Raw genomic sequence first — 26,526 nt, 5'->3', positions numbered from 1 at the left:
ATTAATTAATAAGGCTTATCTCTTTCTATGTATTAATTCCAAGCTCAGTACGAATGTACTGTTGTTGGGCTCTGAGAGAGTGCCAAAAATAATTTTTAATGTGACACAGAAAAGTTCCCCAAGAGATGGTTTTCTTTGTTATCTGTGATTCTCACTTAGTGTGAACAATTTACAGGAAAGTCTCAACACATCTCCAGGACACACTTAAAGCTCTAAGTCTGCAGCACTTACACTAATGTGCTCCCCTGTTAAAGACATCAAATGTGTCATAACTAATAGACTCTTGTTGTGGGCTAGTGACACAGAATATGCTTAACACTTTCATGAATATGCCAAAGGAGTGATCCCTTCAGTTTTCTTGGGCATGAGACTAACTTGTTTACACCTCCGTGTAAGCTAGAACAAATAGGTCATAGTTTGTAACAAAAGAAGCATTACTGAAAGTAAAAGCAACTCATTCAATGCCATAATGGTGAAATGAACTAAGAGCCACACCGCTGGAAAAGTCTTGCAGTGGAGTGTAATTTCGCTTTGCTTAACACCAGGAAAAAGGCTTTAAATAACAGCAGACAAGTTATTTGAATAGAATAGAATATTTTTGCCTAACCATTCCATTAATCCATCGTCTAGTGTCGGAAGAACACTAGAGGCTATCTTAAAATAATAAAAGTATTGTAACTACTTTCACTGTAGGAAAATGCCCTATTCGACAGTGTGATCACTATTAAGGGCAATCATTCGTACTTTCATATACTTCTTGTTTACTTTGGAGTTTAAGCAGCATTAATCATCACTCCTTCTTCAGTGGAAAAGCACATTAAAACCCATGAAGAATGCCTCCTTGCCGCAGTATTTACTAGCAACAGGCTCTGATCTGAAACATTAGTTGAGCGACATAAAAATGCAGAAACGCACAGGCAGTATTTTAGATTAAAAGAGCGACGAGCTAGGGGAGAAAAACACAAGACAGAGAGTTCAATTTTGCGGAGGTTTTTTAAGTTACTGAAGTAATTCCAGTAAGTCCATGATCTCCATGTCATCGGCAGCTAATTAAAATGGCTATACAGCCCGATGTCCTGCTGGTATGAAATTTCACAGGTTGGAATAGCTAACGTAATGGAGAATCTTGAATTAAACCAGTTGGTATCAAGGGATTCACTCTCAGAAGGTTTGAGACAAGTTAATAGGCTAATCTGAAAAGCACACATAGGGCGCTTTTGCAAAAAGTCTTGAATTTCAGGATTAGGCACATTGGAGGAAGGCCAGGAGGTTCTGTGAGATAAACTCCCGGCCCTTTCCACATTTCATTTTGCACTGAGCTCCACAATTCTGAAATGAGCAATTCTGGTACATGTAGATTCTCTGCAACAGTGGTCTTTACTTTTTTTTTTTTTTTAAAGCAGCAGAATCCCTTGGAGGGCTTCTTTTATTTTATTTTTTCAGTTTCAAGATTCATTGTTTATGCACCATACCCTGTACCCTTAGAGGGCTTCTTAAAACACTGATGGCTGGGCCCCACTGCCAGAGTTCCTGATATGGAAGGTCTGAATTGGGGCCTGATTTACATTTCTAGTAGATTCCATGCTGATGCTGAAGTTGCTCCCCCCGAGATCACACTTCTAGAACAGAGCTCCGGAAAATTGCCATGTTCCTGCCTGTGTTCTCAAAGTTGAATGTGCATGTGAATCTCCTGCTTATCTTATTAAAATGCATACAACACACATGGGGACCCTGTGAAAATGCAGCTTCTTAGTAATGGTGATGCCAATTTCTCTGCTCTGGGGAACACACTCTGAGAAACAAAGAACTACAATCTCTTAGTATGAATCCATTGATCATACTATTCCTTTCTTCATGAGAAAAACTGGATAGAGCTTGAAAGCACTGGGTGGGGGAAGGATTGTGAGGGAGAGGAGAACAAAAAATTGAAGTTGGGGTGAAGCTCAGAAAGCAGGTGTCACGCTAAAGGCAAAATAACCAACTTCACAATTGGTCATTCTGTCACTTTTTCTCCCAGGTAGTATGAAATGTAGACTTTCTAATGGTTTATATTGCATTTATCTAACTTTGAAATTAAGTGTTCAGAGCCCAGTAGATTTGAAATAAAACATTTTTACCTATATTCTCTGAATGGGTTCTTGATTTCTAAAATTTCAAAAGGAAACAATGGAAACCAGAGAATTACTCCTTCTTTTTACAAAACGCTCAGTTACCTGTCTGTGTCCTGTCTCAAACTTTATAGCCATCAACTCTCTAGTAGCAATACTCAGCCTTCAATGTATCCAGTGATTGTATATTTTTAAAGGTTTTATTTTTAAGCCATCTCTACTCCTATCTAGTTGTTATAGATGAGCTAGTGACTACCGTAGAAGGTAATGAGCATCTGATGCTACGTTTTCTTTAAAAAAAGATTGTGTACAAATTATACTTGGCAAAGAATAAAGAAAGAAAATAAGAACTCTTACTCCAAACCAAAACCTTTTGTTTACTCTGGTCTCTATGTTGACATATGTTCTAGATTTCCAGTGGAGAATTTCTTGCACATACAAGACTTCTTTGTATATTTTGGTTAACAGTCCTGTATCAGATATGTCTTTCATAAATATTTTCTCCCATTCTGTGGCTTGTCTTCATTCCCTTGACACTGTCTTTCTCAAAGCACGAGTTTTAAAATTTTAATAAAGTCCAGCTTATCAATTATTTCTTTGATGGATCATGCCTTTGGTGTTGTAGCTGAGAAATCACCACCATACCCTAGGTAATCTAGATTTTCTCCTGTGTTCTGAGAGTTTTATAGTTTCGCATTTTATACTGAGGTTTGTGATCCTTAAGGGATCATTTTTGCCTGTTATAAAACAAGGCTTATAACTCACCATAAGCCACAAGATCATGATTTAATAGGAACATTTTAACAATATTTAGCAAGATCCCTTGCCAGGCCATTGATCAACATGTAAATAATATAACGGGTAGAGCACTTTATAAGGGTGAAGATTGGTTTGCGTATTCTTTTTTTTTTAAGATTTATTTATTTATTTATTTGACAGAGATCACAAATAGGCAGAGAGGCAGGCAGAGAGATGTGGGGGGGGGAAGCAGGCTCCCTGCTGAGCAGAGAGCCCGATGCAGGGCTCGATCCCAGGACCCTGGGATCATGACCTGAGCCGAAGGCAGAGGCTTTAACCCACTGAGCCACCCAGGTGCCCCGTGTATTCTTAATTATAAAAATTATAACTGATGTCTGAACAAAGTCCAAGGGGACTTTATGGAGAGTAATTGATTACAGTGGGTGAGGAAGCAGGGGAAAATTACGAGGGTGAACTTCTTGAAAATAGTAGACCATGGTTTATTTGTGTTTATGTCTCCAACGTGTTGCCGAATGCCTGTGAGTCAGATGTAAACAAATGTTGACATATGAATGCATGATAGAGTTAACTGTATTGATTTCTTCTCTACTAGTCGTTATGTGTGATAGACTAGAACACCATCCTATCAGACCAATATTATATCCCTTACAGTAGCGATACTGTTCAGAGTAAGAAAGAAAGGAAAATCGTGTTTATGCAACAATGAAATTTTACCTATGCATCATATATTAGACACAGTTTGTATACATTATCTTTGAACATAAATAATTTCATTTGTGTTACTTGCCGTGGCTTTAGAGAAAACTCTGATGAAACGCTTAAGTTGTCAAGGCACTACACTAGCCATAACATGGTCCCACAGTTCGGAGAGTATTCATAAAGGGATGTCGAGATCCTCCATAACAGTGGTAAAGTGGAAGGGGTAGAAAAGCCAATAGCCTTCAGCCCTGTTATAATAGGCCATGTCTGGGCCAGTCGGAATTTTTATGCGCCCACACATACAGCTATTAAGAGTCATGTGCAAGCACCATTCCACCTTAGTTCCTCAGTATTTTGGTCTAAGAGTGAAAAGGAGCCCTCTTCACTATGCTTCAGCCTACAACCAACAGCCTGAAAGTAGGTACACTGAGATTTTTATCCAGTTCCCTTTACTTATTGCTCAGAAAAGATCAACTAGTGAGCTAGACAAGAGGTAAGACCTGATTGCCCACATTAACACTAAGCAAGCTAACAGGCTACATTCATAATTTCAATTGAAACTGGAAGTAATAATTTTATACTTTTTAGAAACTCATTTAAGGAAAAATTACAGGGTTGCCTAGCTGGCTCAGTAGGTAGAGCATGCAACGCTTGATCTCAGAGTCATGAGTTCTAGCCCCATGTTGAATGTGGAGGTTACTATAAAAAAAAAAAAATCTTAAAAAGTGTAAGGAAAATTATAACGTTAAAGAGGATCATTATGAAAAATTATTTCAAAACTAGAGATAGCTAAGAATCCAGTTTTGATTTATAACTGATTCATGTTTGAAAATCATCCATTAAATAATTCCATTAAATATTTTTGAGTACATGCTCTGTATCAAGGATTGTTATTAGAGTTTAAACATAGATTTATCATTTTGATAAAATATTATTACTAAGCACCTACTATGTGCAGGACACTTAATATATTCTCTAATATTTAAAACAATCCTTCACTGTGAATTTTATTCCTCTCCTTTTACATATAATATCACAGGTTCAGAGAAATACACTAAATGACCCAAGTATATGGAGCTCATGGGTAACAAGTGGGAGTAAAATCCTCCTTTCTCTGACTCTGAAGCATTATGTGTTTTGCTCTTCTTTCGTCGTGAATTCAGTTCCAAACTCCTCCATTGCTTTACATTAAGAAAAATAAGAATAAAAAAAAAAGAAAAAGAAGAATATAAAATTAACACTTATATGGTATATCAGCAGATGGCTCTGTTTATATAATGGGCCCCTCCATCCATCAAGAGTTAGGGCATCCCTCACAAATATCCATGTATATATGACAGCCACTAAAAGGAATCAAGACTGGAGGTAATAATATAATAGCATCTAAGGGAAAAAAAAGGTAAAATCATGGATTCATTCAATCCAATGCTTTGTTATAGCCACAGTAATTTATGATTAGCTTAAAATTTTCATTCAGTGCCAAGTCCTTTCATGTCTAAGACTCAGCTTTTCAATCCCCATGGGGTTCAGTTGGTCTATTTCTTTATTCAAACTTAGGTTCAAGAAAAGTTTCCTTCAAAAGCATGCAGAGGGGTGCCTGGGTGGCTCAGTGGGTTGAAGCCTCTGCCTTCGGCTCGGGTCATGGTCTCAGGGTCCTGGGATCGAGCCCCACATCAGGCTCTCTGCTCAGCAGGGAACCTGCTTCCTCCTCTCTGCCTGCTTCTCTGTGATCTCTGTCAAATAAATAAATAAAATCTTTAAAAAAAAAAAAAGCATGCAGAGCCATCTGCTTAGAGAGACCACGAGCAGAGACTGGGTAAACAATTTTGGCTGTCACTTGATTGTTGGTCTAATGTGAATACATATTCATTACATATTCACTGAAGTTCTCATGGATAACCTAATACAGCTTTTTAAAGATGTTTTCTCTTTCATTCTTTCATATTTGAAGAAGAAAAACAGAGTCCCTAAGGTGCATTTTGATCTGTCTGGAACTCAGGATCTGTTAATGCAACAGAATCACAACAAGAGCATAATACATTTATTTTTTAGTTTGTAGCAACAGTCACTGTGTTGTATTTATTTTATAATATCCACCTTCATATTCTTTTTTCCTGAATTCTTCCTGTCAGTCTCACTCAACATCCAGCTCTCTAAGATCATACCTCTTAAAAGTAGTGACAAGTAAAACCACTAAAGCTATGACATTAACTGGCAAGGAGATGTGCTTGTAATATTTAAACTGAACATCCCTTCCAAAAGCTCATGATTTTCAGTTGTCCATAATGTCTTTTAGTCCCCTTCTGTAAGTCAAGTAGTCCCCTCCTGCGCTGTCAAGCAGAGATTTGGTAAATTTCATCACTATACATAACCTCTGAGTATGCTTCAAGAAAAAGGTTCTATGGAGGCCTGGGTTTTCAGGAATAAATATTCACAGTGTGTGGCAGATCAGTTGTGCTAATGGCCCTAACTGTTCACCCTTCCTTTATCCTCGCCCCTTGCCATAGAACTTTGAAGTTCCTTCCTCTCTGGCAGGTCGTTCTGTTTCCATCTTTGATTCTGGACTCTTCCCTGTTATTTGCTTTGGCCAAGAGTATGTTAGCAAACTTGACCCAAGCAGAGGCTTAAAAAAGTCCCTACATGTTTCCACTTCCTCTCTAGCTCATCTGCATTTGTCTTGAGACCATTCCTACAAGGAGCATGTAAGAGAAACACGGAGAGAATTGCATCATCACTCAAGAAGGAGAGATGTGGACATCAGGAAAGGCCTAAGAGAAGAAATGACATGACCAATGGGCTGTCTCTTAAAGATTACTAGGAATTTATCAGATAGACTACAGAGCAGAAGGATATATCAGGCAGGAGAAATGGCATGTAAAAAAAAAAAAAACCTCTCAGGTGTGAAAAAAACTTGGCATGTTTAAAAATCTCAACTAGCTGGATAGGAGCCATCTGAGCACAAAGGTCATTGTATGGCATGCTAGAAGTTTGTATTATATGTTACAATTTTGGCAGTAGGGGATTACTGAAGAGATTTTTAGCAAGTATTAGTTGGTATTACTTTAAAATGACTATGATGGCAGCAGATTCAAGGACAGATTAGAGACTGCAGAGACTGAAGGAAGAGAGACTGACTGGGAGAGGACTGAAATGGTCCAAGTAGGAAATGGTGGCTTCCATGTTTAAGCCATGAAAGTGAGAGAGTGAAGAGAGAAGTGGATTCAGGAAATATTTAGGAGTAGAAGTGAAAGACCTAGTGAATAAACTGAATTTGGATAAGGAGTGGGAACAGATTGTTCCCAGGTTCATGGAATTATTCACTGAGATAGACAGCAAACCTGAGAGGAAATGGGCCTAGGTTGACACAGGGGGGAAAAAAAGGTAGAAGAAGGTGCCATGAACTCAGTTTTCTATTAATAAAATATGAATGTCATCTTAGATGTCATGAAGATGATCTAAGTTGACAGAGGAGCATAAATTCTATTTAATTTGAGTGTTTCATCATGGCATCCTAAGCTGTGGTCTTATAGGTAGAAATGCAAATAATACATCAAAGGAGATACAAACAGGGCTATATTATTCTTTGACAGGGTCTCTAATAAATAGAACCTGAGGCATGGGTTAAAGTGTAAGTAATTTATCTAGGAGATGGAAATCTAAGGCAGCATGCATGAGAAAAAGGCAAGTAAAGATGTGAAACAAAGTCCATTTTACCCTGCTGGTTAACATATCATGGTGAACCAACTGAGAAGAGACATCGAAGGCCTCTCAGCATCTGAGGTTTCTCCAGATAGGCCATGAGGCAAAACTTGGCCTCAAAGTAGAGTGTATGTCACTTAACCTTGTAGTATACTGTCCAGTTCGAGTATAGAAGCAGAAGAACGAGAAACTATGGGTATTGGGTTGGTCTACTACGCTGCGTGACAGGAAGCAAGGGGAAGAGTCTAGCAGAGACAAATGACTGACTGCCCCAGTCCAATGGGGTGTGGACAAAAAGACTAGAACACAACTGGAACGAAAGGGAATCTCATCAGGCAGGCTCAGTAACCACATGTCCAATACTATATATCGACATGGTACAAACTGAAAAACCTTAATTTTGAGTCCAAAAATAAGGCTGGAGAGTATGTTTTGCTGAAACACTTGCTAATGTGGCTATAAAATATTTTTAATTTTTCTAACATATTCTCGTGGGGGTTTTGTGTGGGGAATTTCCATAGTTTGAATGGATGCAACTTGACATATATATAAAGGAAACATTCTACTGAGCTCATTTTGACAAATGCAACACAAGAGAAATATCCAATTTGATATAAAATATGGTAGAGAAAGTAGGGTCTTTCTAGAACATTGTACAAACTCAAAAATTAATTTAAATTAATATATGTTATTGTTTATTTATGCTAGACCATCATAAAACATGTTTTTATAGGTCTTTTAAAATATCTACAATATGTTTATACCAAATTACACTATATTAGAAGCCAAATTTTCTACCAAAAGAGAAATTTTCTAAAGACAAATCTGGCCAAATAACATATTTTAATGCCAACTTAATGATTTTTTTTATTTGATTCACCTGAGTTATACTTTGAAATGGCAATAAATTTCTCTACATTCTTTATTTTGGGTGGGAAAAAAGCTAGAAAACTAATCATAAAATACCAAAGTTTAAAGCAGCAAAATAATGTAACTTTTTTTTTTTTATATTTTATTTATTTGTTAGAGAGAGAAAGAGAACAAGCACAAGCAGGGGAAGCAGCAGGCAGAGGCAGAGGGAGAAGTAGGCTCCCCGGTAAGCAAGGAACCCGAAGCGGGATTTGATTCCAGGACCCTGGGATCATGACCTGACTGAAAGCAACCACTTAACCAACTGAGCCACCCAGGCATCTCTGTAACATTTTAAATAAATGCATATGCTGGTAAAGTATAAAGAAAATAATAGGATGATAAACATCATTATCAGCAAAGAGATTATCTCTGGCAAGAAGAAGAAGGCTATGAGAAGGGAAGACTATGTAGGCACCTTGAAGCATACTTGTAATGGTTTGTTTCTAAACATGGTTGGAGGAGCCTAGGAATTTTTTAATATTTGTGTATACCATCTTTCTGCAGTGAAATATTTCATTAGATGAAACAAATTAATCATCACTAAAACTTAAGAGCATTCATGTAAAAAGGCACAAAAAGTAAAGAAACACAAACAGGACAAAAATAAAACTTGACCAAACCAATGAATGGCAGGAAAGAAGTTAGGGAATAAGAAGTCATGTAAAGTGGAAAAAAACAGAATGGCAAAATACATCCAAACATATCAGTGATTAGTATGAATATGCATAAACTAACATGACTATTTAAAACATAGATTCTTAGATTGGTATTTAAGACAAGCAAATCCTGGGGTGCCTGGATGGCTCAGCTGGTTAAGCATCCAAATCTTGATTTGGCTCAGGGTCTCGAGATCAAGCCCCACTTTGGGCTCCGTGCTGGGCATGGAGCCTGCTTTATATTCTCTCTCTCCCTCTCCCTCTGCCCTTCCCTCATGTCTTCTCTCTCTTCTCTAAAAAAATGAAAAATAAAATAAAACAAGCAAAACCCAGCTATATTCTATTTATGAGGACATATAAGATAAAATATGAATATATTTTATATATTCATATATTTCATATATTTATATATTTATATATATTTTATATATATATATATATATATATATAAAAGACTGAAAATGAAAAGAAAATCCTATATAAGAAATATGATAAAAAGGAGAAGGCAATAGTAGCGATACAAATAAGAGACAAAACAATATTCAAGGTCAAACAGGGACAGATCAATAATAATAATGAAACTTCTCATATATTTTTTTTTAAATTGCAAGGATTAAAAAAAAATCATACAAGCATTAAGCGGAGATAAGAAGCTACATACAAAGAGAAACCTATAGGATCCTTTCACTTCTTTTTCATGATGCTAAATACTATAAACGCTAAATTTTGAGAGGAAAAATATTTGTGACTCTATAGTTCTGATAAACAGTTTAGGAATTTGGCTCAAGTCACGATCCTGGAGTCCTGGGATCGAGTCCAGCATCAGGGTCCCTGCTTAGTGGGAGTCTGTTTCTCCCTCTGACTCTCCCCTCTCATGCTCTCTCTCATTTTCTCTCTCTCAAATAAATAAATAAAATCTTTAAAAAAAAATGGGGCACCTGGGTGGCTCAGTCATTAAGCCTCTGCCTTTGGCTCAGGTCATGATCCCAGGGTCCAGGGATCGAGCCCTGCATTGGGCTCCCTGCTCAGCGGGAAGCCTGCTTCTCCCTCTTCCACTCCCCCTGCTTGTGGTCCCTCTCTTGCTGTGTCTCTCTCTGTAAAATAAATAAAATCTTAAAAAAAAAAAAAAAGAATTCATCATATGTTAACTTGTGAGCACACACAAAATTTCTATTTTGGCATGTATTACCAGAGCACTCTTCCAGGTAAATTCATTCCAATGGTGAGAATGGAGACTCAGAATCAGGCATGAAATTTTGTGGACTTTTTGTTTTGTTTTGTTTTAAAAGATTTTATTTATTTATTTGACAGACAGAAATCACAAGTAGGCACAGAAACAGGCAGAGAGAGGAGGATACCCCCAAATTTTGTTTTTCTAAGACAACATATAAGTCTGCTCAGGATGCCACAACGAAATCCCATAGCCTGAGTGGCTGAAACAAATGACATTTATTCCCTTATGGTTCTGGAGACTAGAAGTCCCAGTTCAAGTTGCCAGCCTGGTTGGTTTCTGATGAAAGCCCTCTTCCTGGTGAGAGGGTGGCCACCTTCTCACACTGTGCCCTCGCATGACCTTTCCTTGGGGTAAGCCCTTGGGGTGAGAATTTGCCAATATCTCTTCTTATTAGGACACTATTCTTATAGGATCATGTCCCTATTCTAATGGCCTCATTTAACTTTAATTAATTCCATAAAGACCCCACCTCCACATACAAGCACATTAGGGATTAGGGTTTTAGCATATGAATTTGGGTGGGGAGACACAAGCGTTCAGTCCATAACAGATAAGAAATGAACATTAAATCACTTAAACACAAATCCGATTAGGACTGCACATTTAAAAATTAATTTAAAATAATTAATAATAATAATAATTAAAAAGGCAATTAAAAATGAGTATCTTAAATCTCAAAATGGAAATGTACCAAGTAAAATAATATAATAAATAGATCTAGATTCCAGGTTATGTTAACAAAAACCCGGACACAAAATAGGTTTCAATTTGAAGGGGATATATGCACCCTTATGTTCATTGCAGCAATATTTATTACAGCCACACTATGGAAGCAGCCCAAGTGTTCATCAGCAGAGGAATGGATAAAGAAGATGTGGTGCATGTATACACACACACACACATACACACACACAGAGAATGGTATTTTTCCATTTGCAACAACATGGATGGAGCTAGAGAGTACAATGCTAAGTGAAAATAAGTCAGTCAGAGGAAGACAGATACCATATGATTTCACTCCTATGTGGAATTTAAGAAAAAAACAAATGAACAAAGGAAAAAAGAGCGAGCCAACCAAAAAACAGACTCTTAACTATAGAGAACAAATGGATGATTACCAGAGAAAAAGTGCATGGGGGGAGGGGTGAAATAGGTGATGGGGATAGAGAGTACACTTATCGCAATGAGCACTGAGTAATGTATAGAATTGCTGAATCATTGTATTGTACACCTGAAACCAATCTAGCACTGTATGTTAACTATACTGGAATTGAAATTTAAGAAAGAGGTTTCAATGTCATAATTTTATGTTATTTTTCTGTAATCCATAGCTACTTTTCTGACCCGACACTACTGTGTTTAATAATTTTTCTTTTAATCTTTTTCATGTTTTTCTGTAATCCTGTAACTCTTAATCATTTTAATATGCTAAAAGGTGAGGATTTACTGTTTATACGAAGCAGGTACATTGTAACGCACTGTAAGCATCTGACAATTACTAATGTTTGCCATTTTTACGACTTGTCTCTTGTAACTCTAAATTCATTTACTAATAACATGAGAAATCTCTTCAATCAGCCATTTCATTGAATTACATTAGTTAAACTCCCAAAGCATATGTGCTATCATTTTAGTTATTCAGCAGGCTTTCTGCCTGAAACTTCTCAGTACTTCTGCATAACCTAAGAAAAGTGACAATTAGAGTTGGATACCCAAGAGTGCTAAAATAAGAGGTTGGCTTTTTTTCCTGAATTTTCAAAGTAATTTGTCTCTTTTATTGAAATTTATTTTTGAAATTAGTTATTAAGCATAATATATAGGATCAATACCAGATGATTTTCAAAGCATATTAGGTTAAAAAAAACCATACTTTTATTAGAGTTTAAAAATGTAAAATGAGAATTTATGTCATAAAAAATAATCTACAATTTAACTTATTACTGAATTCTTTTCTTTTCATTTTCCTCTTTATACTGTAGCAAAATATACAAAACTGATAAATTAATTATCAAATATTTTAACTCAGTTCAAAATGTGACTGTATTACTTGTTTTTTTAATTTAAGATTGATCCAGTTAATCCATTTTATTTAGGTCCATTTATTATTTTTTCTAAAACTGCCACAGAACGCAAAGGTTAAACATTATTCTATAAAATGCCACAAGGCAAATTATTTATGTCTGCATTTCTGATATCAACTATTAAAAGGCAAAAAGCATACCTCACAACATCACATACAATGGCATTTAGGAAGAGAAAAGACTTACAAAAGACCACATTTACTATAAACAAGTTTGTATATGTAGGATTGCAAGGTTTAGATGTAAACATTCTATGTGAGAGGATAATTAGTAGAATTCGGTATCTGTTTTCTGAGCTACCTGAAACTTGTTTTAAAGAGAACTTTAAGATTTAAATTTTTAAAATTCTAATTTTTATAGATGTAAGCGTTTTATGTTAGAGTAAATTAGAACTAGAAAAATCATACACTTGAACTTTTATTTATCTCTCATTCATGTAATTCTCTTAAGACATTACAGCCTTAACTCTTAAACCCACTTCCACCCAGAACTCTCTTTAATCTCATGATTCCATGTCCCAGTCACTCTTGGGCCTTAGAGAACTCTAATGTATTCTCTATATGTGGCCAGTAAATAAACTAAGAAACAGAGCATGGAAATTTCTGCAGAAATTTTAAAAACCAGTCTTGGAAGTAATGTCTATCATTTCTGTCCATGTTTCATTGGCCAGAACACAACCATATGGCCCCACAAAACTGCCAAGGACCTAAGAAATATATGTGTCTCAAAAGAAGAGAAATAACATCGATATTGGTGAGAAACAACGCTCTCTGCCCGCTACTTTTAAGAAGGTTTTCTACCACAGGATGTTTACGTCATACGAGACTGACCAAATCACAAAACCGGATTTTGCTATCTCCTTCAGGAACACAACAAGACAAACAATAGTTTTTACTTAGACAACTTGAATCTTATCAAACACATAGCTAGACTTCACACCAGTCCTTTCATAAACTTAGCCCTACAACTTTGTCCTAAATCTCTCCCAATGAAAACAGGGGAACAGTCTTCTATCACTGTCTATCCATGCGCCTTCTTTATAATAATAGCATGGCATTTCCTATGATAAATTATAACATGTATTTATAGTACTTTTTATTTTTATTATTTTGGAATAATGGTTATTCACTGTGACAATGACTGTTCTTGATGGTTTTTTACTTTTAATTTTTTTTTTAAGATTTTATTTATGTACTTGACAGAGAGAGACCACAAGCAGGCAGAGTGGCCAGCAGAGAGGAGGAAGCAGGTTCCTTGCTGAGCAGAAAGCCCGATGCGGCGTTCGATCCCAGGGCCATGGGATCATGACCTGAGCCGAAGGCAGAGGCTTTAACCCACTGAGCCACCCAGACGCCCCTGTTACTTTTAATTTTATCTAATAACAAACACATAGCTATCCTGGTGATACATAGGCCGACCGCTGAGAGTGTGCGTAACAGAAGATGAGAGATGAGTGGTATTTCTTCTGTCACTTAACAGAGTCTGTGTGAATGAAGGAATGCAGAAATGGTCGGTGATGATGTCACAACGGCTCTGAGATCTTCGAACTCAGGGCTCAGCTTCCTTATGAAAGAGAGAACCCTTTGACCTGTGTGTGCTTGCATTCTATGTTGGAAGTCAGGGGTCAGCACTCCGCCTGGTTTTGGAAATAGTGTTTAGTTGTGCCCATTTGTTTACGTGCCATCCGAGGTCAATTTCAAGCTCAGATGGCAGAGTTGAGTAGTGCGACAGATTGTTATGTGGTCCACGGGGCCGAGAATACCAACTATCTGGACTTTGCCATTAAACATTTGCCCACCACTGCTTTAAACCCATGAGGAGAGATCATCAAGTTTCCTTTTACAATGACTTAGCTTCCATTTTCATCCCACAGAAAACAAAGTAAAAGCTATTAAGAGCCAACTCTAACACCTGGTTAACAATGTCCGTTGTTTAGCTTCAAAAAGGTTCAAACTGAAAGTGAATTAAGGAACACTGGGAAACCTTATTGAACAACAGTTCTTTGTAATGATTTCCTGCCTGTGGCGGCCAGTTTTGAGTGTATTTTATAGTCGTCTTTCATTTATAAATATATGAACACAAAGACAAATTGTCTCTAAAATTACAGTTTTTAGTTTTAGATATTTCATAGCACAGTGATATAAGTTTTAATATTTGTAGATAGTTTGAAAAATAGGTGTAAAGGGACTGTAAAATGTGGCATAAATCTTAGAGCTACCTGGGGCATGTTTTAAATGGTAGACCTGTAAGGAGCTGCTAAAGTAAGGCTTTGTATCCTCAAACCTATTTGTGTAATAAATAATGCATCACACATTCCAATCTAAATGCAGCATACTGAGGTGCCTAATTTCCATTTTAATCATAAGTATTAAAATTGCATATAAGATTTTATTATTTTAATAATATCTAAAACAAAATATAATGGTATAAGCCATTCTTATCAAATGACTATCTGAAAAGACAGATTAGCCCCATTAAGGGCAAATATGCTCTAGTTGCTAGGACCATTAAAAAGTAAGAAATTATTCTTCATTATCTAAGGCCTTCCCAGCTAACTGTTAAAGATAAAAGATCATAAATGATGATTGCCAATTTCAGTTTCAAAATTACAACGGACTCTCTTTTTTTATTTCACCGAGAGACACACGTGCATTTCATAATGTACTACCAATCTACACTAGCGTGTCATTTTCTTCCCATTCAAGTTGGGGCTCTTCCATGATACATTCCAATGATATAGTGATGAAAACAGTAGACCCAATGTCTGCTCCTTTAGACCTATAACAAAGAATTAAAAACAAATCCTTTTTTTTTTTAAAGATTTTATTTATTTATTTGAGAGGGAATACAAGCAGGGGTGGGGTGGGAAAGGGAGAAGCAGGCATCCCCGCCGAGCACAGAGCCTGATGTGGGGTTCGATCCCAGGACCCTGAGATCATGACCCAAGCCAAAGGCAGATGCTTAACCACTGAGACACCCAGGTGCCCCTAAAAACAGATCCTAAACTGGTCTTCATAAGTAAGAGTTTTGAAGAAGAGCTGAATGCTACAGAGGGGGTGCCAAATCTAGGTTGACAAAACAGAGTTTTCAACTTTCACAGAACTTTCTATAGCAATTTCTCTGACCCTTTATAGTCACACTAATGATTAAAATGAGTGACGATGTAAAGAAAAATTTAAATATGGGCTTCTAAATTTTCATTAAATTGTATTTTTACAATTTGCCTTAATATGCTGTACTTCATAGTGATTTTTTAAATTTATATATATATTTAAGAGAGTTCAGATGCCTTGAGGGACGGCCACACAGAGTAAAAAGAGATGCCATCAGAGGTCAGTCTTGGTTTAAACTACAAAATAGATGATTTGCTCTCTAAGATCCTGCTGCCTGTCTTGTAATCACTTTGCTATTTGAAGTCTCCCCCAGCTGTTTATTTTTTTTAAAGATTTTATTTATTTACTTATTTATTTGTCAGAGAGAGAGAGCACGTACAAGCAGGCAGAGTGGCAGGCAGAGGTAGAGAGAGAAGCAGGCTCCCTGCTGAACCAGGAGCCGGATGCAGGACTCGATCCTGGGACCCTGGGATCATGACCTAAGACGAAGGCAGCAGTTAAACTGACTGAGCCACCCAGGCGTCCCTCCCCTACCTGTTTATTAACTTTGCGCAGCAGCCCTGATTTCCTAGGCAACATTTCTATAAATATTTTTCAGGACCAACCACCAGAGACTCAATAGGGATGCTTATTACAATATACAGATTCCTTGGCCAATTTTCAGTTTTACTGGATGACATGTTGAGGGAGGTAGGCCTAGGAATCAGTCTAAAACTAATCAGAGAAAGTAAACTAATGGCAGACAATGTCATAATATGTTATCCCTCTGAATGAGACATTGCAACTTTAAGAAAGTTCTTTACGAGAAAATTACTTAGATTGGAGAAGAGTGCTAAGTTGGAAGAATTTCAGGTGAATTGGAAAGATTATGTAGATATGTGGGAGTTTGTGTTGTTTTACACTTTTCTCCTTAGAAGCTGGTATCTGGAGGATCCATGTTCACTCCAGCTATCCAAGGGATTTTGACTTATTCATCTTAGATACAACTACCTGGGTTGCCTAATAGAAACTACTAATAGAAACTGTCCTATTAGGTAGATATTGGTGTATTTGCCTACAAATGTATGCAAATATTACACATTTTTCCACTTTTAGGAAAAACATGAGTGTTGGGTGAGTGATATTTCTTACCAAGTCAGAGTGGATACCTGAATGATTGGTTTAAATACTTTATATATTTGGAAACATGCATCCTGTAACTTTGGATATGGTTTTTCCTTATGCAATTCTTACTTTCAACAAATATCTCTCTTAAGGCAAGAGCCCTTGTTTTTTTTTTTTTTATTTAAACCACCTAGAAATATAAGAAGCCAGCTATCTATTGTTGCAGAGAGTAAAGTCATTTTTGTTTGAAATTGTGCTTTAAGAAAATGACTCAAGAACAAACAGGTCACCTGAAACCTAGACCAACATATTTAATGGGGATTCAGGAACAAAAGAAAAAGCAGTTTTACAATTTTCCTTATAAGAATAAGAAGAGAGGGGCACTCGGGTGGCTCAGTTGGTTAAGCATCTGCCTTCAGGTCAGGTCATGTTACTGGGGTCCTGGGATAGAGTTCCACATTAGGCTCCATGCTCAGTGGGGAGTCTGCTTCTCCCTCTACCCTTCCCCCCGACTTGTGACTGCTCTCTCTCACTTACTCTCTCTCGAATAAATGAAATGAAATCTTAAAAAGAACAGGAAGAGAAAAACCCTATAGTCAATGAGAGAAAGGGGAATTAGAATTATAATGTTCCTTGGGCAAGCTAGAAAAACACTGAATGAAACAACCATACACCAACAAACTAGACAACCTAGAAGAAATGGAAAAATTCTCAGAAATGTACAACCTACAAAGACAGAAAGAAAGAGATAATCTAAGCAGCCCCAATTACCAGTATGGAGATTGAATCTATAATAAAAAAAAGTCTCCCTACAAAGAAAAGCTTAGGACCACATGGCTTCAATGGTGAATTTTACCAAATATTTAAAGAATTAATGCCAGTCTTTCTCAAACCCTTCCAAAAAACTGAAGAGTAGGTAACACTACCAAACCGATTTTATGTGTTCAGCATCACCTTAATACCAAAGCCAGAAAAGGATACTACAAGAAAAGAGAACTACAGTTCAAGATCCCTGATAAATATAGATGCAAAAATTCACAATAAAATACTAGCAAATTCAATTCAACAACACATTGAAAGGATCATTCACCATGAGTAACTGGGATTTATCCCTGGGATGCAAGGATAGTTCAATACATACAAATCAATAAATGTAAGATATCACATTAATGGAATTTTTTAAAAAACATATGATTATCTCAATAGATGCTGAAAAAGCATTTAACAAAATCTAATATCAGTTCATGATAAAAACTCTTAACAAATTAAGTATAGAAGGAACATACCTCAATATAACAAAGGACATATATGATAACAACATATCTGATAAGCTAACATCATACTCAATGATGAAATGTTGAAAGCTGTTCCTCTCAGGGTTTCTGCATGGCTCAGTTGGTTAAACAGGGGACTCTTCATTTCAGCTCAAGTCATGATTACCAGGTCTTGAGATCAAGCCCTGTGTTGGGCTCTGCACCCAATGGGGAGTCTGTTTGAGATTCTCTCTCCCTCCCCTGACTCACTCTGCCCCCTGCCCCTCCTCTGTTTCAAATAAACAAATAAATTTTTTTCAAAAATAGAAAAGCTGTTCCTCTAAGGTCAGGAACAAGACAATAGTGTCCACCCTCACTATTCATATTAAACAAAGTACTGGAAGTCCTAGCCAGAGCATTCACTGAAGAAGAACAAATAAAAGTCATCAGAATTGCAAAGGAGGAAATAAAATTGACTGTATTTGCAGATGGCATGATTTTATACAAAGAGAATTCTAAAGACTCCACCAAAAAACTGTTAGATCTAATCAACAAATATAAAGAAAAAAATACTAATTAGAAAATTTAAAACTAGAGTAAGAATCATTACAAATCAAACACCTACTGTACTATGTCCTTGATACTTAAATTATCTCATTTAATCTTCATAATAACTGTGGATTGAGTGTGTTGTTAATTTCAGTTTGCAAATGATAAAATGGAGTCACAAGTATTAAATTACTTTCCATGCTCCATATCCTACGCAGGGTTATTTATATGCTACTTGGTGGCTTTAAAAAAATGATATATAGCCAAGGTAAGTAAATGCTAAAGCAACATCAGGACCACTAATGAGGAAGTGTCACTAACAGAAATGAAACACGTTTTCCTTTGACTAATTCAGTGTAGCAGAGGAAGTCATTACCAACACAAAAGTATATCCAGGCTGCACAGAGGTTTTGACTTCAAAATTAAGTAACTGATATACTGTGTCTTTAAAACTAAACTAAGTAAATACTGTAGGCTAAATGTTTATGTCATCCCCAAATTCTACGTTGAAACCCTTATCCCCAGTGCGATGGTCTTTGGACACGTAGTCTTCAAGAGGTAATTGGGTCATAAAGATAGAGCCCTCAGGATGACAGTCGTGTCCTTATAAGATGAGAGAGGAGAAGCTTGCCTCCTCTCTCTCTCTCTTTCTTTCCTACCATATGAGGACCTAGCAAGAAGATGGCCACCTTCAAACCAGAAAGAGGGCTCACACCAGAATTTGGCCATACTGGGACCCTGATCTTAGACTTCCCAGCCTCCAGAACTATGAAACTAAACAAACAACTTAAGAATCTAAGGATGAAAATATATGTAAATTAATGCTTTTACTTTATTACACTGTATGGCATTATATCTTTACTTGAAGAGCTTTAAGGAAAGCTCAGTTTAAAAACCATTTTTTTAAGGCATGATATCTGTAACAAGATAATATTTCAAAATCTATTAATGTGCTTTTCCTTGAATATTTTCTTATGTTGCCAGAGTGCTCCATTCCTCAAGGAGTCCTATGTTATGGCTAGAGAGTGCAAGAAAGTGTCATTGTTCACCTCTTGAAATTTCAAAGAGTTTCACAAAGCCAATTTTTAGAGATAAGAGTGCTAAAAACCAGGTTTTCATTTTTCAAGAGCCAAGCACTTGAGAGAGTAAAGTAGAAACCCCAGCTAGGTTAAAGACGGAACCTAAGCCAGTGGGGGCCTGTGACTAATTTCCAAAATTGAACTCTGAGACTATACAAGGTTCCATTTCTAGGGTCAAGATTGGATTGGATTGACTTGGAAAAGAAAAATGGTAACAGGGTGCACTCAAGTAGAGAATGTCACCTGTTTATAGAAAACTTCCCACATGCCCCATTTGAGCACACAGGTGCTGTAAAGGCTAGTCAATGGCAGGGAACCAAAGACTGGCATAAGGATGACGTCTAAACAAGAGACCATGGCAGGGATCAGGAATATCCACAGCAGGTACCGTCCCATGTCCCAGTGCTTTCTTTGCAGGAGCAGCTGTAGCTTTTATGGAAATCAACATCCAAACATGAAGTGGCACAAGACCTTTCACTGGGAAGCCACTGGGGAACATATCTCAGACTGGTCACCCCTGTTGCCATAATAAGCTTCCCACTGTCTCAGACATGACCTTGGGAAACAAGGTAACCTAAACCTTGGGAACTGTCTCAGACATGACCTTGGGACACACAGTAACCTAAAAGAGGCTCACATGTAAGTATAAGAGAATTAAAATGTAAAAGCAGAAATCAAGATGAGTTAGAGGTGAGGACAAGCAATTTATCCAAAAGAAAGTCATTCCTTGATCAAAATTTACTTGATATTTTTACAGGGCAAGAATCAGGGTGACTAAGCAAGGGTAGAACATGCTCAATGATTGAGAAGTGGCCGTACATCATCATTCCTATAATTTTTTTTTAATTTGGTTCCCTCTAGTTTAAGGTGGTCCATGAAATATATTTCCTACCATCTCCTCAGTATGTATTGCTCCTTAGAATTTCTAGAAATGATCTGCTTTTCCTAGGGTGCCTGGGTGGCTCAGTGGGTTAAGCCTCTGCCTTCGGCTCAGGTCCTGGTTTCAGGGTCCTGGGATCGAGCCCCACATCTGGCTCTCTGCTCAGTGGGGAGCCTGCTTTCCCCTCTCTCTCTGCCTGCCTCTCTGCCTACTTGTGATCTCTCTGTCAAATAAATAAATAAAATATTAAAAAAAAAAAAGAAATGATCGGCTTTTCTCAATTCTCAAAGCTGCCTTTAGGCAGAGAAGTCAGTTTGAGGTTCACAAGTAAGCACAGAGCTTTATACAGATAACTGTTAGCAGGAATATTACATCCTTCCCCCCCCCCCCAAGTTACAGGTTAGAAATAAGAACTATTGGGGAAAGTGAACTGTATTAAAGAAATGTATATTATTTTATTTATTTGTTTTTTAAAAGATTTTATCTTTAAGTAATCTCTACACCCAAGTTAGGCCTCGAACTCACAACCCTGAGATCAAAAATTGCATGCTCCACTGACTGAGCCAGCCAGGAGCCCCTAAAGAAATATATTTTTAAAATTTCAATCAAATAAGGAGACATCAAATATAATTTAAAGAAAGAAAAATAGAAATTGTCTCAGAAAACAACAGAACAAATAAATTCCTGAAAAAAGAATTTTGCATCTTGCTGATCACAGTTATTGAAAGGGCTGGAAAAAAGTTAAAATGCCCTTTAGCTTAAGAGTTTTTTGAGTTATCCGCAAATCAACTCATTTCAGAAGAATCCTTGGTCATTTCTTAATACCAAAATTTGTGCAGATTTCTCTTTTGAATGTCTTCTACATTTAAAGAGGCAATCATACAAAATCTGTATTCCATACATGATAAATTCTTTGTTCCAGCCAACTCTTCATGGAGGGTAACTAGTACAACACCATCTCCCTGGACAAAAAGCACTGGAATATTCCGTTTTGTTGATTTATACATCTCTTCATATGTTTCCTCATCAATCTCTAGAGTACACACAGTTTCTTCCCCATCTCTCAATATCATATTTAAATGCTGATCATAAGCATGTAATCTGCCTGGAAGCTCTCTGTCATTTCTCATTTTCACATAAATGGGCTCATCCAGGCTGAGCCTGATTAGATCCAGGGGCTCTTCTACGGTGTTGGCATTTTGTTGCCAGTCCACGTCTCCCGCCATTTTGTTTCAAACCCTATGCCCTTTTCCAAAAAATGTATTTTGAAATTTACATTTCTGTATCTGAGTCATTGCAACTACAAATCATAAAACAACTACACTTAACATCAACGTTAATCATATTGTAGTTGAGAACGTTTTTGCTTTATTTTTTTGGAATAGTGGAGCATGCACAATGTGATATTCCAGCACCATATACACCATAAATTTCCTATTGTAACAGCTTTATTGTTTTCTAAAAATAAATGGTATAGAAAAAGCTTATCTTGTGAATCTTTAAATAGTTTGATATTTATGAAGTTTTATTGCCTCTTCCTAATCATGCAGGAATTTCAAAGTATCTTTAGATGGATAATCAATGTGTTAATAAAGAGAATAGATTAAAACAATAAAAATATTAGGTCAGAGAATTGTATTATACAATAACATTTTTATAAGGACCCCAAATATGCAAAACTAAACATCATATTTTTAAGGATACAAACAAATATGAAAAAACTATTCTTAAAAGGTAAAGGAATGAGGCCACCTGATGACTTCTACTTCTGGAAAAGAGAGCTAGGGAATTATTACCAACTTTCCTGCTGAGGACAATTAAAAGAATTGGATGAACTTTTAAAAACAAATTCCTTAGTGCATCAAACAGCTTATAATAGAATAAGAAATTACCAGACCAAGATGTAAGGGAGGTTGCAAAAATCAAGAGAAGCTCAGCATTGAAAGTAATTTTTTTCCCTCAGGGCGTCTGCTTCTTGGAAAGCAATAGCTATAAAACTAAACTAGTTTTTAGCGGCCTTGTGGGGATAGAGGAGCAGTAGAGAGAAGAGTAGAACACACAGATCACATAAATCTGAGAGCTATTGGAATTATCAGGGTATAAAACAACTATCCTTTCTTTAATATATTATAAGAAAGGCTTGAAAATATATGTAGGAAACAAATAACTATAAATGTAACATAGCATATATGAAAAAAAAAACCAGACTCACTGGAACAGAAAAAGAATTAAAATCAAGAATTCAATGTATGTGCGTGACAACAGATTAACACAGTTTAAGAGAAAATTACTGAACTAGAAGCCAATCAGAGAACATTTACAAAGAGAATTAGTTAAGTGAATGATAAGTCAGAAAATTACTCTGAATAAAACACTAAACACAAAACTCCAACAAAACAGAGGATAAAAGTCATAGATGACACAGTAAGAAGCTATAATATATTGTTAGTATCGGTTAGAGAGGGCAGAAATAATGGGGAAGAGGCAATATTTGAGGAGATAATTGTTGAAACAATTACCAAACTAATGACAGATACCATGACACAGATTCGAGTAACTCAACAAATCTCCATAGGATGAAATGCACATGTGTGCACACACACTCACTAGACACATAGTGAAACAGAAAACAAAAAAAAAAAAAAAAGAGAGAAAAATTAAAAATGATCTAATGAAAGTAAGATAACCTTCAAAAGGGGAACAGACTTCAAGTCGTAGTGGAAATCAGAAGACAATAAAAATGATGTGTTCAATTTATTTTTTTTAAAAAGTAAATTAAATTCTATATCCATATCCAGGGAAGACATTTTTCCATAATTAAGTGTAAATGAGGACAGTCTGGGGCACAAAGAAACAAAACAAAGCTAAAATCTGAATTTGCTATCAGTAGACTTGATATCAAGAAAATACAAAATGTTGCTCATTAGACCTAAGGAAATCTCTGAAAGGTAGAGATTCCTGAAGGAATGAAAAGAAACTGCACAAAAGTAATAATGTCTGATTTTAAAATATACAAAATTAAAATACACAATAAAATAAGTCAAAAGATAATTTAATGATAATAAAGTATTCTGGGTTTTTTTTAATTGAGAGAAAGGTAAAGATATTAATGAACATTCTATTCTCTTAATACTTTTAAAGGCAAGAGAATAATAAATTCAGCATTGAGAACAGTAGTTACCTCTGAAAAGGCAGGATAAATATATAAAATGGGCCCATAAACTAGAAGGAGGAAGAGGCTGTCCTCTAGTACTTATGTTGGATGATGTGCTCTTGGGTACTTATTTTATTATCATGTTTCTTAATGTATACATAAAGTACCTAGTATGGACCAAATATATTTGGTAGTATGTACCAAATATTACATAGTTGCATTTTAAAATTACCTATTGACCAAGAATCAGAAATTACATTTTATAAAATGATGGTCTGGCATACATAAAAGTGAATAGAAGAGCTGATTTTGAGAAGTTTATCAACAATGTATATTATCTGTACAACAGTTAAAAATCAAGCTTCTCATAATATTTTGATGATTTTATGAGTGTAATCAATCCAATTTGTTCAATTAGCATTCCTCTAGTAGACTTGTATTGTCTGATTAGACATACACCAAAATGATTTTTTCTCTTACTTCCTTCACGTCACACAGTCCTGGATAGTTATTACATACCATAAACACTTACACAATTCTGATTTACCTCTCACCAATCCTGCAAAATAGCACTAAGAAAAATGAGCAAATGCATGTCCCATTTTCCGAATGAATGGATGTATTTGTATGACTGTATTCTCATTTGTGAGCAGACATGCTCATTCCAAACAAATATAGTTTCATCATCTTTATAAAAAATGTGGACTAGTGGATTTTATGTCATGTTTATATCAAACATTTAAGAGCCATTTATATGGAAATTAATTTTCTTAATTTACTGTTATCAGTTTGATATAAAATTACATTTATTTATTCCTATGTATAGTCATTTTTGGGTTTGCATTTTTATCCTTTTTATTTAATCTCATTTTTGAATATATATAAAATACTTATAGGGTTAAAAATGTTTTATACTATATATGTACACAAACTAAAATGACAAACTCTACTATATAAATGTGTGTGTCTGTGTGTGTGTAGTACTTAGCTGATTTCAACAGTTTATTGTAATATGTAGCAACTAATCCATGTGATTCTTAAATTATTTTCTAGGTTTTCAGATAATCCTTGTACACAATTTTGACCAAAATCCTAATAAGAATCATAATCCCCTTACAAGTCACTTTAACATTTTATTGGAATATGCCAATATTTCATTTATGAACAATCACTTGGAATCTCAGTAATTCTGAATAGTGTAGAAGACATAAAGATATTTGAAAAACCTCCCATGTTATTAAAAACTACTTCACAAATAATGGGTTTTTAAACGCATACTATTTGGAGAACACCTCAGGCTCTCAGGTTGAGCTTATTTACTCAGAGTTTAACTTTGATTTGAATAAAGTTGGATATTCCCGGGGGGGGCATATTAAAAAGTAGAAAATTAAATTTATGTTTAGGGGAATAAAACAGCTATTAGAGATGCAGTCATAGTGCCTCTCTGACACAGCAGATGGTCCCATAAAGGAAAGACTTAGAAAGTCTTTAAAATACAACATCTACTTTTTATCAATGAATATTTTACATTTCAAAAGGACCAAAAAGGGAATTAAACCAACCCAAATACTGAAAATATGGATAGATGAAGCTAAGGCTATATGAGACAAATTATAGGACCACCCAGAAAAAATAATAAATTCTTTTTTTTTTTACCCAGGACTATAACCAAATACTTCATGTATACATTTTCAGATACAAAAAATCTACAAAGAAATACTGAGTTTCACATAGTAAGTTTGTTGTTGGTAGCAGTACTGGTATAGCGATTCTAAACTGCCTTGTGTTTATCAAAGAGTACTGCAAATGATAGATATATTGATGTCTTCCTGGTGGAAAAAGGGAGATAAAACTATTAAGTGGGGGAAAATAAGGAACAGCCTGTGGGGGTATATATGAATTAGAAACATCAATGTGAGTCCTTCATGTAATAATTCCATCTCTGTCTATTGAAAGAACCTAGAAATAACAGCACTCAGAGCAGTGAGCACCCCTGGATCAGTCTGGGCCCAATCAGAGATAGAAATCACAGTGTGGGTTAAACAGGGGGATGTTTAATAAAAAATAGTTAATAATCTGGGATAGGGGATTGACTATAAGATATACAAAAACTGTATGTCGTGCTCTTTGGCTGAAGGAGAGTACCCAAGTAAGGACAGCTTGGAAGGGAGCCCCTTCCCAGGGCTGGGTTTCAGACCGCACTGGTGAAAGGGGTAATTCAGCCCCCTAGACAGCAGGGAAGTTTCCTTGTTCCCCAAAGCCAGAGCTGGTTTAGAATCACTAGATAAGCAGGAGGCAACCTTGCAGAGTACAGGCAAGGACTAGGGCAGATAGCAACCAATATGCAACCACTGGTGTGTGGGTGTGGGTGTGTGGGTGTGTGTGCATGCACACACACCCACACACCCACACCCACACAGGAGGTGAAAACCCTGTGGGCCATGAGTGAGCAGCACGGAGCCTACAGAAGCATTTGGCAGCTGTAGGGAGGAAGCCTTGGAGGCACTGGCTTTGACAGAACAAGGATACAAAAGTGCCAAGGACCACACAATCTGGGCATGTGGTAGGGGCACGGGTCCACCCTATCTCTTCTCACCTATGCTGCGGTTCCCACCATGCCCTTAAAGGGCCCTTTCCTCCTGTCGTGACCCTTCCAGTGTCCTCTTTTTGAGAATGTTTAACATCATTCTCACTTTCTAGGAGATATGCTTAAAGGAATTTTGTGTATTATCATAGAATATATGTAGATGTGTGTACCTGGAACTGAGAGGTAATAAACTGATCACTGTCACAACATTTAACACCCAAATATTTGTTTCTAAATACTACTACTCTTTAAAAAGATCACAGCTCCTTGAATTCTAGGTCTGGATGCGGAAGGAACTAAAACCTTGGAACTTCTTGCCAAAGACTTGCTTCAGCAGCAATGGGAATAGCCATCAGCTTGAAGGGGCTCCCAATGACCAAAGTTTGTTCAACTGAGCATCCAAAAGGCTAGTGACAGTGAAGTCTAGAAAACAGTTAGTGGGACGGTGGCGGTGGAGGGGTGAATCCATTAAGGACACAGTAGTACTCAAAAAGATGGAGTGATAAGGGAAGATAAAGTTCTTCTTTATAGAAGAATAATAGCTAAAAATATATGTGGAATGAAACAATTAAAAAGTCACAATTAGCAATAAATAATCACTGCTTTAGGCAGGGATGTCAAAGTATGCTCAAACCACTGAGGGCAAGTTCTTGGGGACT

The 26,526-nt window shown here is 36.4% G+C and overlaps 1 protein-coding gene and 1 pseudogene across 1 annotated transcript in view; both read right to left on the bottom strand.

The window, feature by feature from the left end:
• The window catches only part of LOC116857842 (melanoma-associated antigen B18-like), a 251,411-nt gene that overhangs the window by 40,340 nt on the left and 184,545 nt on the right, over window positions 1-26,526 (bottom strand). The window lies entirely within an intron of this gene.
• LOC116857869 lies at window positions 20,922-21,352 on the bottom strand (annotated as a pseudogene).

This window comes from Lontra canadensis, unplaced genomic scaffold (assembly GCF_010015895.1).
Source record: "Lontra canadensis isolate GAN:19392208 unplaced genomic scaffold, GSC_riverotter_1.0 scaffold127, whole genome shotgun sequence".
Taxonomy (NCBI): domain Eukaryota; kingdom Metazoa; phylum Chordata; class Mammalia; order Carnivora; family Mustelidae; genus Lontra; species Lontra canadensis.
This window is presented reverse-complemented; position numbering and strand designations above follow the sequence as displayed.